The sequence below is a fragment of the Eschrichtius robustus genome, chromosome 10 (assembly GCF_028021215.1).
Source record: "Eschrichtius robustus isolate mEscRob2 chromosome 10, mEscRob2.pri, whole genome shotgun sequence".
Taxonomy (NCBI): Eukaryota; Metazoa; Chordata; class Mammalia; order Artiodactyla; family Eschrichtiidae; genus Eschrichtius; species Eschrichtius robustus.
The window spans coordinates 108,052,357-108,068,109 of NC_090833.1; positions in this window are offsets into that span (position 1 = coordinate 108,052,357).

Here is a 15,753-nt window from a genome sequence, read left to right on the forward strand (position 1 = left end):
CGAACCCGTGTCCCCTGCATTGGCAGGCAGACTCTCAACCACTGCGCCACCAGGGAAGCCCCTTCTGCTAGGTTCTTGACATAGATTATCTCACTGAATTTTCATAATGAACCTATACGTTGGGAATTACTATTACCATTTTACAGATGAGGAAACTGAGTCTCAGGGAAGTTAACTGACTTGGCCAAGTTCACGTTTCTATGTAATGGAGCCAGATGTTGAACCCAGGTTTTCTGCCTCCAATACTCTATGCTGCACTGGTCCTAGGAGTAAATAACTCTATGTAGGTTGATATTAGGGAAACAAAATCCATGTATCCCAAAGCCTTCAAGGAACATACAATCCAAACAGTGCAGGGGTGACCCCAATCTCCCTCCAGGTCCCACCCTCTCCTGCTCATCCTTCCTTCCTCCTTGTAGGAAACCCCCTGCCTTCTGCATCCCACCCCAACTCCTCTCTGGCCTCCAGCAGAATGTTGACACTAAGCATGCACAATATATTTTATTTACCTGTATCTCCCTTAGACTGTGAGCTTCTTGAGGGCAAGGACTTATCTGCCTGTTATCCTCGGCATGGATCTCAGTACCTGGCAGAGTCTCAAAAACTGTTGAATTAAGGAAGCATGAAAAAGCAATGATCAAACAAATGACAGGGAATGAACTGGCCTTGGAAATCTCAATCTTTGAACAAGAATTTGGTCACAGAACCTGATGCAAGTGGGTCCTAGGTGTTCTTTGGGATGGAAAAGGGAAGTGGAGATTCAAGCTCCCAGCCTGTTAAGATGAGAGGGTTGAGCTGGGTCATATCTAAGGCACCTTCCCAGGGCTATCACTGCAGCTTTTAAGGAGTCCAGAGAGAAACAAAAAAATATATTAGAGACCTAAATGTAAGACCGGACACTATAAAACTCTTAGAGGAAAACATAGGAAAAACACTCTTTGACATAAATCACAGCAAGATCTTTTTTGATCCACCTCCTAGAGTAATGGAAATAAAAACAAAAATAAACAAATGGGACCTAATGAAACCTAAAAGCTTTTGCACAGCAAAGGAAACCATAAACAAGACGAAAAGACAACCCTCAGAATGGGAGAAAATATTTGCAAATGAATCAACGGACAAAGGATTAATCTCCAAAATATATAAACAGCTCATGCAGCTCAATATTGAAAAAAACAAACAACCCAATCCAAAAATGGGCAGAAGACCTAAATAGACATTTCTCCAAAGAAGACATACAGATGGCGAAGATGCACATGAAAAGCTGCTCAACATCACTAATTATTAGAGAAATGCAAATCAAAACTACAATGAGGTATCACCTCACACCAGTTAGAATGGGCATCATCAGAAAATCTACAAACAACAAATGCTGGAGAGGGTGTGGAGAAAAGGAAACCCTCTTGCACTGTTGGTGGGAATGTAAATTGATACAGCCACTATGGAGAACAATATGGAGGTTCCTTAAAAAACTAAAAATAGAATTACCATAGGACCCAGCAATCCCACTACTGGGCATATACCCAGAGAAAACCGTAATTCAAAAAGATACTTGCACCCCAGTGTTCATTGCAGCGCTATTACAATAGCCAGGTCATGGAAGCAACCTAAATGCCCATCAACAGATGAATGGATAAAGAAGATGTGGTACATATATACAATGGAATATTACTCAATCATAAAAACAAACGAAGTTGAGTCATTTGTTGAGACGTGGATGGATCTAGAGACTGTCATACAGAGTGAAGTAAGTCAGAAAGAGAAAAACAAATATTGTATATTAACGCATGTATGTGGAACCTAGAAAAATGGTACAGGTGAACAGTTTGCAGGGCAGAAGTTGAGACACAGATGTAGAGAACAAACTTATGGACACCAAGGGGGGAAAGCCACGGGGGGTTGGGGATGGTGGTGTGCTGAATTGGGCGATTGGGATTGACATGTATACACTGATGTGTATATAATTGATGACTAATAAGAACCTGCTGTATTAAAAAAGAAATTCAGAATGTAAAAACAGAATTCATAATATTAATTTGATGACAGGATTAAGTTAAGCTTATCTGTCACACTAATTATTACAAATGAGCTAACCTTGCTTAACAAAAGGAAAATACTCACAGATTTGATAGTTATGGGTAAGGACAGTCATTGTAGCATTATTTGTAATAGCAAATATTAGTGATAACCTTAATTTCTCTCAAAACTGAGGTGGCTAAGTAAATTATAAGTTTCATACAATGAGACTACACAGCTTTTAAAAAGAATGGAGTACCTCTATGTGTACATATAAGATATAATCTTCAAAGTATATTATGTTTTTAAAAAGCAAGGTAAAGATATTTACAGTCTGTGACTATTCTGTGGTTAAAAAAAATAAAGCAATGTACTTATTTTTAGTATATCTATGGAAAGATCCATAATAAACCAGTAATAATGGTTGCTTATGGGAAGAGGAAGTAGATGGTTGGGGGCAGAGAAGATAGAGAAATTTAACTTGTAATGTCTTCCTTTTGAAGTTGTATTTGTTCCCAAGTGAATATTATTAATTAAAAACAATTTTTTTTAATTTTTGAATTTTATTTTATTTATTTTTTATACAGCATAATTTTAAAATTAATAAAGATATTGTAATAAAGTTTTAATTGAAGCTTTAACTTTTTGAACTTAAAATAATTAAAAATTTTAATACTTAGTAAAGCATAGATTAATTGAATTGAATTGACTAATAATTATGTAAAATATTTTAAAAGTGGTCAAAGAATTACCTCCAATAATGACTCTGGTTCTTTAAACTTTCCAGGAACATACCACATAAACTATTCCATGGCACAGAAAAAAAATAGAAAAGCTGTCCAATTACACTACAAAAGTAACTGAACACTGAAACAAAAGCTCGACAAAAAATAGCATATTAAAAGAAAACCATACACCCACTTATGTATCTATTAAAAAAGAGTCAAGGGGCTTCCCTCGCAGTCCAGGGGTTAAAATTCCATACTTCCACTGCAGAGGATGCAGGTTTAATGCCTGGTCAAGTAACTAAGATCCTGCATGCCATGTGGCTCAGCCAATAAGTAAATAAATAAATAGGAGTCAAGAAAACAGTGTCAAGTTGGATTAAAGGTCTTGCAAATAGATTAGAAAAAAAACAAACATCCTGATATAAAAATGGGCAAAGAAGACACAGAACTCAGAAAAGAAATATGAGGCCGTTGAATACATGGAAACATGGTCAACATCACCAGTAATGAGAAAATGAATTTTGAAAAAGATTCATGAGCTACCTATCATTCTGTACTGGATTATCAGTGATGTAAAAGATTGAAAACACCCATGTTTGTTTAGGATGTTGAGAATTGAACACTCTCATGGACTGTTGGCACCTTGTCTGGAGAGCAGTTTGGGAACATGTATTTTAATCTTTGACACAGGAATTTCACTTCCAGGAATTTATCCTAAGGAATTAATTGGACAATGTATATATCAAAATATACAATGTATATATAACGGTGTTCGTTGCAGTATTATTTTCAATCGTGATCAGAGCACTTTAAAAATAAATTATGATATATCCATACAATACAATTCCTTGCAGGCAGTAAAAACGATAGCATTGATTTACATACTGGAAAATGGGGCACTTACGGAATGCCAGTTTGGCTGAAAAGTTTTGCAGCCATTAAGTACTACCGCATTTGAAGACTATTAATTATTCGCAGTAAATGGATAAAAAATGCTACAAAAATTATAGTGTGTATTAATTTCAGTAAAAATCTCTCTCTTTTGAGTTTAAAAATGTAGGAAGAAACCGCATTGAAATGTTTAATATTATTAACTCTAGGTGGTGGAATACGAGTGATTCTTTTTACAGTTTTCTGAATGAACATACATTACTTTTATACGTTAAAAAATCATAGCTATACCTATATCTGCAAATCCTGGCACTATCTGGTCTTCTGTTTATTTCCAACTCCACCTGCTCAGTCTCCTGGCAAAGAGAAGCCAAAAAAGATGACGTGCACTGTTTTTGCCTGCCCCTATGGTTTAGGAAGAGTTAATTAATTCCTAATTAACTCCTTCTCCCGGGAGGAGCTGCTGACTTCAGATTGGCTGATGGTGACATCATGCCAGGAGCAGGAACCAACAGCAGCGTCCCTGCTTAGGAAGTGCCCTTAAGACCCGGATGCTTTAAAGAGGCGTGTGGACGCACTTGGTGGCTGGCCGTGTCCACCCTAGACGTGGCCCGCTAAGCACTGTGGACCCGACCTGCGGATCTGGACCCTCCCCCCGCCCACCGTCCCCCCCACCTAGTGCCCTGATGGGGCTTGTTCTGCAGGCACACGCCAGCCTAGGGTCTCCTCCGAGTCCGCGGTGCTGGCCCTTGCACGGCAGCTCTTTGAAGGGCTCTGGCTTCCTCTCCCAGCTGCTCTGTCCAGAGCTTCACTACTTTTTTTCCGGACACCTCAGCTGCTTGCTTTTTCAGCAGACGGCTGAAAACAATAGAAGATTCACGAGTCAATGCGACTGCTTCAGTTTGTCCGCACATTGTCATTCATCTTCTCTGTGAGGACCCAGTTCAGCTTTGATGCCCCCTCTCCCTTGTTTGTTCAGGCGTCCCCCTTCTAGCCTCATAGTTCTGGAAATAAAACCCGGCGTCACTGGCACCAGTAACCACCTAATAGCCTCATCTAACAGACTCTCATTTTCTTAAAGTTACTTTTTTCTGATTTTTCAGTGTAATGCTTTCTCTTTTTAGAAAACAAAGGAGGAAGAGGAATGAGGGAGGAGGAGGAGGAAGAAAACAAGTCATGTGTAAGCATCATCCAAAGATATCCGTGGTTAACAATATCAGATGTTCACTTCAAAAATATGATACGTTTGCAAATTTGGAAATGCACTGATTATAGTGTGTTCATGCCCCCCTCCCCTTTGGCTTTTCTCATGTGAGCATTTCCTCATGTCTTTAAGTATTCTTAGTGGTTTTGTTTTGTTTTGTTTTGTTTTTTAGTGGCTTCATAGTTTTGCAGCATACGGAATAATGTTACCATACCCCTATTCTTATATATTTAGATGATTTCCAACTATTCCCTATTTTAACTCTGTGATGAACAGGAGCCTTTGTACATAATTTCTAGTCCCAATATCTGAAGATTTCAGATGCAGTCTTAGTGATAGGATTATCTTAAAGACTTTTTACCCCCAAATATTTTGATTAATCTTCCTTTCTTGTTATCCCAAATTAAATTTAAATCACTTTGTCTAATTTCAGAATCAAACCTTAGTTATTTTGATCTATGGCTGCTTAGTCTAGTGAATTTTTTTTTAAATTTCGGTAGAATTTTCTAGTTCATTTTCAGAATTTAATTCAAGGTAGTTTTATATTTTAGTTTATATTGTGAATGGAATCTTATTTCTATCATATTTTCTAGCTGGATATTGCTGACATAAAAATGTTGATTTTTATAAACTAATGTCATTTGGATTCACTTTACCAAATCTCTTATTAGTTCTGTTTTCAGTTGATTTTCTTGGGTTTGTAGGCAAATACTACAGCAGCCACCTTGCAGAGTATGTCCAACAACTTGCCTTATAATTTTTGATGCTTTTGTCAGTATGAAATATCCCTTTAAATTCCACTTTGTGCTTTCTACCTCATTAGAGCCCAAAGGACCAACAGCAGAACCTCTGTAGCATCTGGTCCACACAATACAGATAGAGGAGAGATGGGGGAAGACAAAGTAGCTTTTGATGTCTCCTGGGTGGGCATTTCAAGAGGCAAAGTCTGAGTGGGTGCTAAAACTGCAGCTCCCCTGGGGGGGCGTTCCTCCTACTGTCTGCCAACAGGTTGGTCACCCATCACTTCTTGTGGATGATGTGCGTTTTCATCTTTTCTTTTGTCTTCACTAGTATTGGGAGAAGCTGTGCCAGGGCCCATGAGTAAACTAGAGTCAGTGAATTATTTTCCGTCTTCATTTTACCTGACTTTCTGGGCCTTTTGATGCCGTTGCTCCCTCCCTTCTACCTTTAACATGTTGTATTTGCTTCTGCCACACTACCTTGCCCTGGTTCTGCTTCTGCTTCTCTATTCCCTCGTGTCTCGAACCTGGAATCCTCGGCCCACCTCTAACGTGTGTCAGTGCCCCCAGGACTCTGTCCCTGCCTCCTTTTATTCCAGACACTCTCCACGCGAGAGCTCAGACTCCAATAGCTCCAATGAGACAACTCTGCCGACGACTCCTGACTGTATTTCCCATCCCATCCAGATCCTGGGCTACAGAGCTGTATCAGCAGCCTTCTCTATACTTCCACCCAGTGCCCCACACACAACACTGAAGCCACCTGCTCTCCTGTGGTTCACAGCTCAGTGACCAGCACATCACTCGAGCCAGGAACCCGGCAGCCGTAAGACTCCTGATTTTCCTCACCTGGGACATTCCTCCAGGACACTTCCTGACCATCTTACCTCCTTTGGTATATCTAATGCCCATTTCTCTTTATTCTCACTCCCCATCCCTTAGTTCAGGCCTCACAAAATGAACTGCCTCAGTTATGCCACATTGATGCTGGGAACTCCAGGAGATGTTTTGGGATTTGGGGATGGTAACTCCAGGGGACCTGGGATTGAGGTCTGGCTCTGCTACAGATTAGTCACATGACCATTGGACAAGTCTCCTGACTTGGTGAATCTATCTCACAGGGTGGGCAAATGAGAGTGGGGATTAAAATGAGAGGGCACAATATAATTTTCTGAAAGGACATAGAAGAATATAACTGCGATTAACACTGAGGTTAAGATAAGGAAGAAAACACAACAATGTGAATACACTTAACACTATCGAACCATACACTTAAAAGTAAGTGAGATGGTAATTTTTTTTTTACATCTTTATTGGAGTATAATTGCTTTACAATGGTGTGTTAGTTTGTGCTTTATAACAAAGTGAATCAGCTATACATATACATATATCCCCATATCTCTTCCCTCTTGCGTCTCCCTCCCTCCCACCCTCCCTATCCCACCCCTCTAGGTGGTCACAAAGCACCGAGCTGATCTCCCTTTGCTATGTGGCTGCTTCCCACGAGCTATCTATTTTACATTTGGTAGTGTATATATGTCCATGCTACTCTCTCACTTCGTCCCAGCTTACCCTTCCCACTCCCCGTGTCCTCAAGTCCATTCTCTACGTCTGCGTCTTTATTCCTGTCCTGCCCCTAGTTTCTTCAGAACCTTTTTTTTTTTTTAGGTTCCATATATATGTGCTAGCATACGGTATTTGTTTTTCTCTTTCTGACTTACTTCACTCTGTATGACAGACTCTAGGTCCATCCACCTCACTACAAATAACTCAATTTTGTTTCTTTCTATGGCTGAGTAGTATTCCATTGTATATATGTGCCACATCTTCTTTATCCATTCATCTGTCAATGGACACTTAGGTTGCTTCCATGTCCTGGCTATTGTAAATAGAGCTGTAGTGAACATTGTGGTACAATACTCTCTTTGAATTATGGTTTTCTCATGGTATATGCCCAGTAGTGGGATTGCTGGGTCATGTGGTAGTTCTGTTTTTAGTTTTTCAAGGAACCTCCATACTGTTCTCCATTGTGGCTGTATCAATTTACATTCCCACTAACAGTGCAAGAGGGTTCCCTTTTCTCCACACCCTCTCCAGCATTTGTTATTTGTAGATTTTTTGATGATAGCCATTCGGACTAGCGTGAGGTGATACCTCATTGTAGTTTTGACTTGCATTTCTCTAATGATTAGTGATGTTGAGCATCCTTTCATGTGTTTGTTGGCAATCTGTATATCTTCTTTGGAGAAATGTCTATTTAGGTCTTCTGCCCATTTTTGCATTGGTTTGTTTGTTTTTTTTGATATTGAGCTGCATGAGCTGCTTATAAATTTTGGAGATTAATCCTGTGTCAGTTGCTTCATTTGCAAATATTTTCTCCCATTCGAAGGGTTGTCTTTTCGTCTTGTTTATGTTTTCCTTTGCTGTGCAAAAGCTATTAGGTTTCATTAGGTCCCATTTGTTTGTTTTTGTTTTTATTTCCATTTGCCTAGGATGTGGGTCAAAAAGGATCTTGCTGTGATTAATGTCACAGAGTGTTCTGCCTATATTTTCCTCCAAGAGTTTTATAGTGTCTGATCTTATATTTAGGTCTTTAATCCATTTTGAGTATATTTTTGTGTATAGTGTTAGGGAGTGTTCTAATTTCATTCTTTTACATGTAGCTGTCCAGTTTTCCCAGCACCGCTTATTGAAGAGGCTGTCTTTTCTCCATTGTATATTTTTGCCTCCTTTATCAAAAATAAGGTGACCATATGTGCGTGGGTTTATCTCTGGGCTTTCTATCTTGGTCCATTGATCTATATTTTTGTGCCAGTACCGTATTGTCTTGATTACTGTAGCTTTGTAATATAGTCTGAAGTCCGGAAGCCTGATTCCTCCAGCTCCGTTTTTCTTTCTCGAGATTGCTTTGGCTATTCGGGGTCTTTTGTGTTTCCATACAAATTGTGAAATTTTTTGTTCTAGTTCTGTGGAAAATGCCATTGGTAGTTTGATAGGGATTGCATTCGATCTGTAGATTGCTTTGGGTAGTATAGGCGTTTTCACAATGTTGATTCTTCCAATCCAAGAACATGGTATATCTCTCCATCTGTTGGTATCACATTTAATTTCTTTCATCAGTGTCTTATAGTTTTCTGCATACAGGTCTTTTGTCTCCTTAGGTAGGTTTATTCCTAGGTATTTTATTCTTTTTGTTGCAGTGGTAAATGGGAGTGTTTCCTTAATTTCTCTTTCAGACTTTTCATCATTAGTGTATAGGAATGCAAGAGATTTCTGTTCATTAATTTTGTATCCTGCTACTTTACCAAATTCATTGATTAGCTCTAGTAGTTTTCTGGTAGCATCTTTAGGATTCTCTATGTGTAGTGTCATGTCATCTGCAAACAGTGACAGCTTTACTTCTTCTTTTCCGATTTGGATTCCTTTTATTTCTTCTTCTTCTCTGATTGCTGTGGCTAACACTTCCAAAACTATGTTGAATAATAGTGGTGAGAGTGGACAACCTTGTCTTGTTCCTGATCTTAGAGGAAATGCTTTCAGTTTTTCACCATTGAGAACAGTGTTGGCTGTGTGTTTGTCATATATGGCCTTTATTATGTTGTGGTAAGTTCCCTCTATGCCTACTTTCTGGAGGGTTTTTATCATAAATGGTGTTGAATTTTGTTGAAAGCTTCTTCTGCATCCATTGAGATTATCATATGGCTTTTATCCTTCAATTTGTTAATATGGTTTATCACATAGATTGATTTGCGTATATTTAAGAATGCTTGCATTCCTGGGATGAACCCCACTTGATCATGGTGTATGATCCTTTTAATGTGCTGTAAGATTCTGTTTGCTAGTTGTTGAGGATTTTTGCATTTATGTTTATCAGTGATATTGGCCTGTAGTTTTCTTTCTTTGTTACATTCTTGTCTGGTTTTGGTATCAGGGTGATGGTGGCCTCATAGAATGAGTTTGGGAATGTTCCTCCCTCTGCTATATTTTGGAAGAGTTTGAGAAGGATAGGTGTTAGCTCTTCTCTAAATGTTTGATAGAATTCACCTGTGAAGCCATCTGGTCCTGGGCTTTTGTATGTTGGAAGATTTTAAACCACAGTTTCAATTTCAGTGCTTGTGATTGGTCTGTTTATATTTTCTATTTCTTCCAGGTTCAGTCTCGGAAGTCTGTGCTTTTCTAAGAATTTGTCCATTTCTTCCAGGTTGTCCATTTTATTGGCATAGAGTTGCTTGTACTAATCTCTCATGATCCTTTGTATTTCTGCAGTGTCAGTTGTTACTTCTCCTTTTTCATTTCTAATTCTATTGATTTGAGTCTTCTCCCTTTTTTTCTTGATGAGTCTGGCTAATGGTTTATCAATTTTGTTTATCTTCTCAAAGAACCAGCTTTTAGTTTTATTGATCTTTGCTATCGTTTCCTTCATTTCTTTTTCATTTATTTCTGATCTGATCTTTATGATTTCTTCTGCTAACTTAGGGTTTTTTTTTGTTCTTCTTTCTCTAATTGCTTTAGGTGTAAGGTTAGGTTGTTTATTTGAGCTGTTTCTTGTTTCTTGAGGTAGGATTGTATTGCTATAAACTTCCCTCTTGGAACTGCTTTTGCTGCCTCCCATAGGTTTTGGGTCATCATGTTTTCATAGTCATTTGTTTCTAGGTATTTTTTGATTTCTACAGTGATCTCTTCGTTATTTAGTAATGTATTATTTAGCCTCCATGTGTTTGTATTTTTTACAGATTTTTTCCTGTAATTGATATCTAGTCTCATAGTGTTGTGGTCGGAAAATATACTTGATACGATTTCAATTTTCTTAAATTTACCGAGGCTTAATTTGTGACCCAGGATGTGATCTATCCTAGAGAATGTTCCATGAGCACTTGAGAAGAAAGTATATTCTTTTGTTTTTGGATGGAATGTCCTATAAATATCAATTAAGTCCATCTTGTTTAACGTATCATTTAAAGCTTGTGTTTCCTTATTTATTTTCATTTTGGATGATCTATCCATTGGTGAAAGTGGGGTGTTAAAGTCCCCTACTATGATTGTGTTACTGTCAATTTCCCCTTTTATGGCTGTTAGCATTTGCCTTATATATTGAGGTGCTCCTATGTTGGGTGCATAAATATTTACAATTGTTATATCTTTCTTGGATTGATCCCTTGATCATTATGTAGTGTCCCCCTTTGTCTCTTGTAATAGTCTTTATTTTAAAGTCTATTTTGTCTGATATGAGAATTGCTACTCCAGCTTTCTTTTGATTTCCATTTGTATGGAATATCTTTTTCCATCCCCTTACTTTCAGTCTGTGTGTGTCCCTAGGTCTGAAGTGGGTCTCTTGTAGACAGCATATATATGGGCCTTGTTTTTGTATCCATTCAGCCAGTCTGTGTCTTTTGGTTGGAGTATTTAATCCATTTACATTTAAGGTAGTTATCGATATGTATGTTCCTATTACCATTTTCTTAATTGTTTTGGGTTTGTTATTGTAGGTCTTTTCCTTCTCTTGTGTTTCCTGCCTAGAGGAGTTGCTTTAGCATTTGTTGTAAAGCTGGTTTGGTGGTGCTGAATTCTCTTAGCTTTAGCTTGTCTGTAAAGGTTTTAATTTCTCCTTCGAATCTGAATGAGATCCCTGCTGGGTAGAGTAATCTTGGTTGTAGGTTTTTCTCTTTCATCACTTTAAATATGTCCTGCCACTCTCTTCTCGCTTGCAGAGTTTCTCTGAAAGATCCGCTGTTAAGCTTATGGGGATTCCCTTGTATGTTGTTTGTTGTCTTTCCTTTGCTGCTTTTAATATTTTTTTTTTTGTATTTAATTTTTGATAGTTTGATTAATATGTGTCTTGGCGTTTTTCTCCATGGATTTATCCTGTATGGGACTCTCTGTGCTTCCTGGACTTGATTGACTATTTCCTTTCCCATATTAGGGAAGTTTTCAACTATAATCTCTTCAAATATTTCCTAGTCCCTTTCTTTTTCCCTTCTTCTTCTGGGACCCCTATCATTCGAATGTTGCTGCATTTAATGTTGTCCCAGGCGATGGTAATTTTTATGTTATGTGTATTTTTACCACAATAAAAATAAAAAATACGATAACGGAGAAGGGAAAAACGAGGGGCATGGTGGAATGCTTTGAAAATAAACAAGGGAGGATTCACACGCTAAACCTATTTATTGATGGATCCCCTTTAGTCAATAGGTGAGATAAAAGGGGCAGCAAAAGAGCGGGAATATTTGTTGAGCCCCCAGTACATGCCACGACCTGTAGGGGGCGCTGTTCACGCACCACATCCTTGGATCCTTGGGGCTCCAAGTTGCCACCTTTCCAGAAGGTAGGGGAGGATCCCAGACCCGCGTCCCCAGAGGAGGGCTGAAATGGAGCCTGACTACCCAGACCCTCCAACTCGTTTCCATGTGCCTCTACGTTCCTCCTGGGCCCACAGTGTCCCCAGCCTATCTGTCTCTGAAATACACTATGCAAATCCCAGCTAGCCCAGTATCCACAGAAACCAAAATCTCCCATCTTCCTCGGCCTGTTCCGCAGTGAAAGAAACCCACCCAAGAGACACCCACAAACGAGGACAGACAGCGCCCAGAGGAGCACTTCCCCTGCGCTGAGGAATCAGGCTTTCACAGCCAGTGATCCATCTCGCTCAGTCCACCAGTCATGGCTGGGGAAGGAATGGGTGACACAGGCACGTGTGAGAAGATGCATTTTCTTTTTGAGAATTGAAGTGACCTGCTACAGTCCCCACCATGAACAATCAACAATCAGTCATCTTCTACCCAATCCCAATCTTCTGCCCATCTTCTGCCCAATCTCTGTGCTCTGCCGCCACAGAGGTCATATTCACGGTGCATGTGAGTCAGTATTTGACATCATCTTATTTTATTACTTTTGGCTGCACAGCATGTGGGATCTTAGTTCCCCAACCAGGGATCCAACCTGTGCCCCCTGCATTGGAAGCGTGGAGTCTTAACCACTGGACCGCCAGGGAAGTCCACTGACATCATCTTTAACCTCCCGCAAACAAGCACATGAGCCATCTGTGGAGTATGACAGTACAATTTTATTGTGCGTGATTGATTACTAATCTTAGGAACAAAGTTTCAAGACCTGCTGCTCTCTGGAATAACTTTTCTATCCTTCACACATTACGACTCATTCGTTTTCTTTTTCTCCAGACTCAAACATGAGGCAAGCCTTCTGGTACCACATGCAGGGTCTTGGATACTGGTCGACAGCAGCACCCTAAATCAGCAGCCCCTACTGCGTGCAGGATACCAGCCTTCACTAGGGACACAAATTATGAATCACAGGACATTAGAACTGGAAAAGACCTTGAAAAAATCATGCCCACGTCTTCGTTTCCCCGTTTACAGAAGAGAAGTTGAATGGCTTTATCTGAAGTCACAGAGCTACGGAGTAGCAGAGCCAGGGGAAACAATAGTAAACTCTCAACGGCAAAGTATATGCCAGACCCTGTCCTAAGTGCTTTACACATTTGCTCACTTAATCTCATAACCACCTTATGAAGTAGGTTATTATCTCCATTAATCTTAAGATATTATCTCCATTCTTTCACATGATGAAACTAAGGCACTGAGAAGTTAAATAACTCTCCCAAGGTGACACAGTGGCTGAGGCAGAGTTTGAATCCAGGTTGTCCATCCCATATCCCAGCCTCTTAACCGCTAGCTATATAGGTCACTAGACACCTTGGTGAGGATTGAGATTTTTAAAACATATGTTGAGGTCTCAAGTGTAAGGTTTGTCTTCCAATGTCAGGAGCAACTAAATTCCACTTTGTTTTTTCCCTGTTTTAAAACCCCAGGGTGAAATAAACAATGAAAAGCTGAATCCGCCAGTGAACTGACTGCATGAAAACATCCATGACAAACCTCCCCCTGGAGGGGAGGAAATTATTTGAATAACATCCTTTATTTTGAGTTTTCTCCTCTTGTTGGGTTGCTTAGAGATACAGATCTAGAGTATCTGCTTTTAAATTACAGTGTATTGGGGGAACCAGAATATACCCATAAAACAAGAGTATTGCTGTACATAAGATCTCTCTGGATTTTTTAATGGTAATGATTGCCCACAAGGAAGGGAGCTGAGTGTTTGGGCAGAAGTGGGAGACTGTTCTAGAACCTTTTGTACCTTTGGAATTTACAGGCACATAAATGGATGATCTAATCAAACAACACACACAAAGTAGAGACATATTGTCTTTCTGTGTGTGTTGCATGTCTATACATATAAATCCTAGTCTTCTCGGTCATCACAACATAACCATTTTCCCATGTTACTGAAATTTGTCATAAACATAAGTTTTGTGTATACATTCTTGTTAAAAGTCGCAAGAAATCTGAGTGCTCCCAATATTGGATAACTTACATTTCTCAGGTTCCTTTGGGATTTTTCATTAACGTGATTCGTAAGGTCAACATTCAAAACCTCCCACTTTGTGAAGAATTAGCCAACAGGTATTACATCTATACTATGTTTAGGATATACCACATGGCATTTGTACACCAAAATCCCCGCAACAGCCTGAGGTAGGTATCTTAATCCTCATTTAGATGAGGGAGCAGAGGCTCAAAAGGCTCAGGTAGCTCATGAATCATTAAGTCAACCTCCAGCCTGGATGTCACATTGAGCAGGAGAGTGAAATGGGGGCTAGTGAGAGAGGGAGGCGGTGGTAAGAGGGCTCAAGGGAAGAAGGAACGGGCTCTTGGACTAGGGCTCCTTGTCAGCAGGACAAATGCCCAAGCCAGAGCCAAAATCCAGAATTTGGAATCTCTGAGCTTAAGGGCAGTGTCAAAGGTAAGAGATCTAGGATACACAAGCAACGAAAGGAAACATAAACTGGACATCATCAAAATTAAAACTTTTGTGTTTCAAAGGACATCTTCCAGCAAGTGAAAAGACAACCCACAGAGTGGCAGAAAATTTTTGCAAATCATGTATGTGATAAGGGACTTGTATCTAGAATGTATATAAAGGAGTCTTGCAACTCAGTAGTAAAATGACAAAAAACTCAGTTAAAAATGGGCAAAGGATCTGAAGTCGGTTCTCCTAAGAAGATAAACAAATGGAGAATAAGCACATGAAAAGAGGCTTGATACCATTAAGCATCAGGGAAATCCAAGTCAAAACTACAATGAGATACCACTTCACACCCACTAGGATGGCTAAGTTAAAATACAGACAATAACAAGTGTTGATGAGGATATGGAGCAACCGGAACCCCCATACCCTGCTGGTAAGACTGTAAAACAGTGCAGCCACACTGGAAGTCCCTGGCAGTCCCTCAGAAGGTTAAACAGAGTTACCACATGATCCAGCAAGTCTACACCTAGATACATACCCCAGAGAACGAAAAACGTATGTCCACACAAAATCTTGTACTCAAGTGTTTACAGCAGCATTATTCCTAACGGCAAAAAGTGGAAACAATTGAAATGTTTCCACCAACTGAAGAATAAATAAAATGTAGAATATCCATACAATAGATTACCCAATAATAAAAACAAAAAAAGCTGCATACATGCTACAAGGTGAATGCACTTTTGTTTACAACAACACTGAAAGGAAAATGTCAAAAGACGAACTGGGCTTTAGCTCAAATATCGTTTTTCATTTTGGTAAAAAGGGGCCTAGGCTGTGCAAATTATCCTCTAAGAAAACCTCTTCCAGCACCTAAGGCGGAAAGGAAAAACATTTTGTAGAAGTTTATTACAACTAACAAAATAATTTCAGGTCAAGATTATTATGTAGAAATTATATTTGATGGGCTAGATAAATACTTTATGGTAGAAAGTGCACACGGGACTCCGATGTGTTGGCTGCAAAGTGCCTTGAGCTTTGCTGAGTCTGAGAGCCTTTAGCAGGGCCCTGCTCAGCTCACACCTGTTCGCCAACATCCTCACCCCCTCGCCCACGCCTGCTCTCCTTCACTCAGTGGCATATCCTACCACGTCGCTCCCCATGGCTGCCAATGATGTACACATCCTATTTATAGCCAATTTTTAGTTTTGAATCATCATTTCTGCTTAAAATGTCCACTTCTGTGAACGAGGGGACACAAGCAGGAGAAAGTTTGTGAGTCCTCGGTCAGAAAAGCGCCCCCATTAGAACACTGCTCCAGTGGGAAAACATTTCCTTTTACAGTACTGTC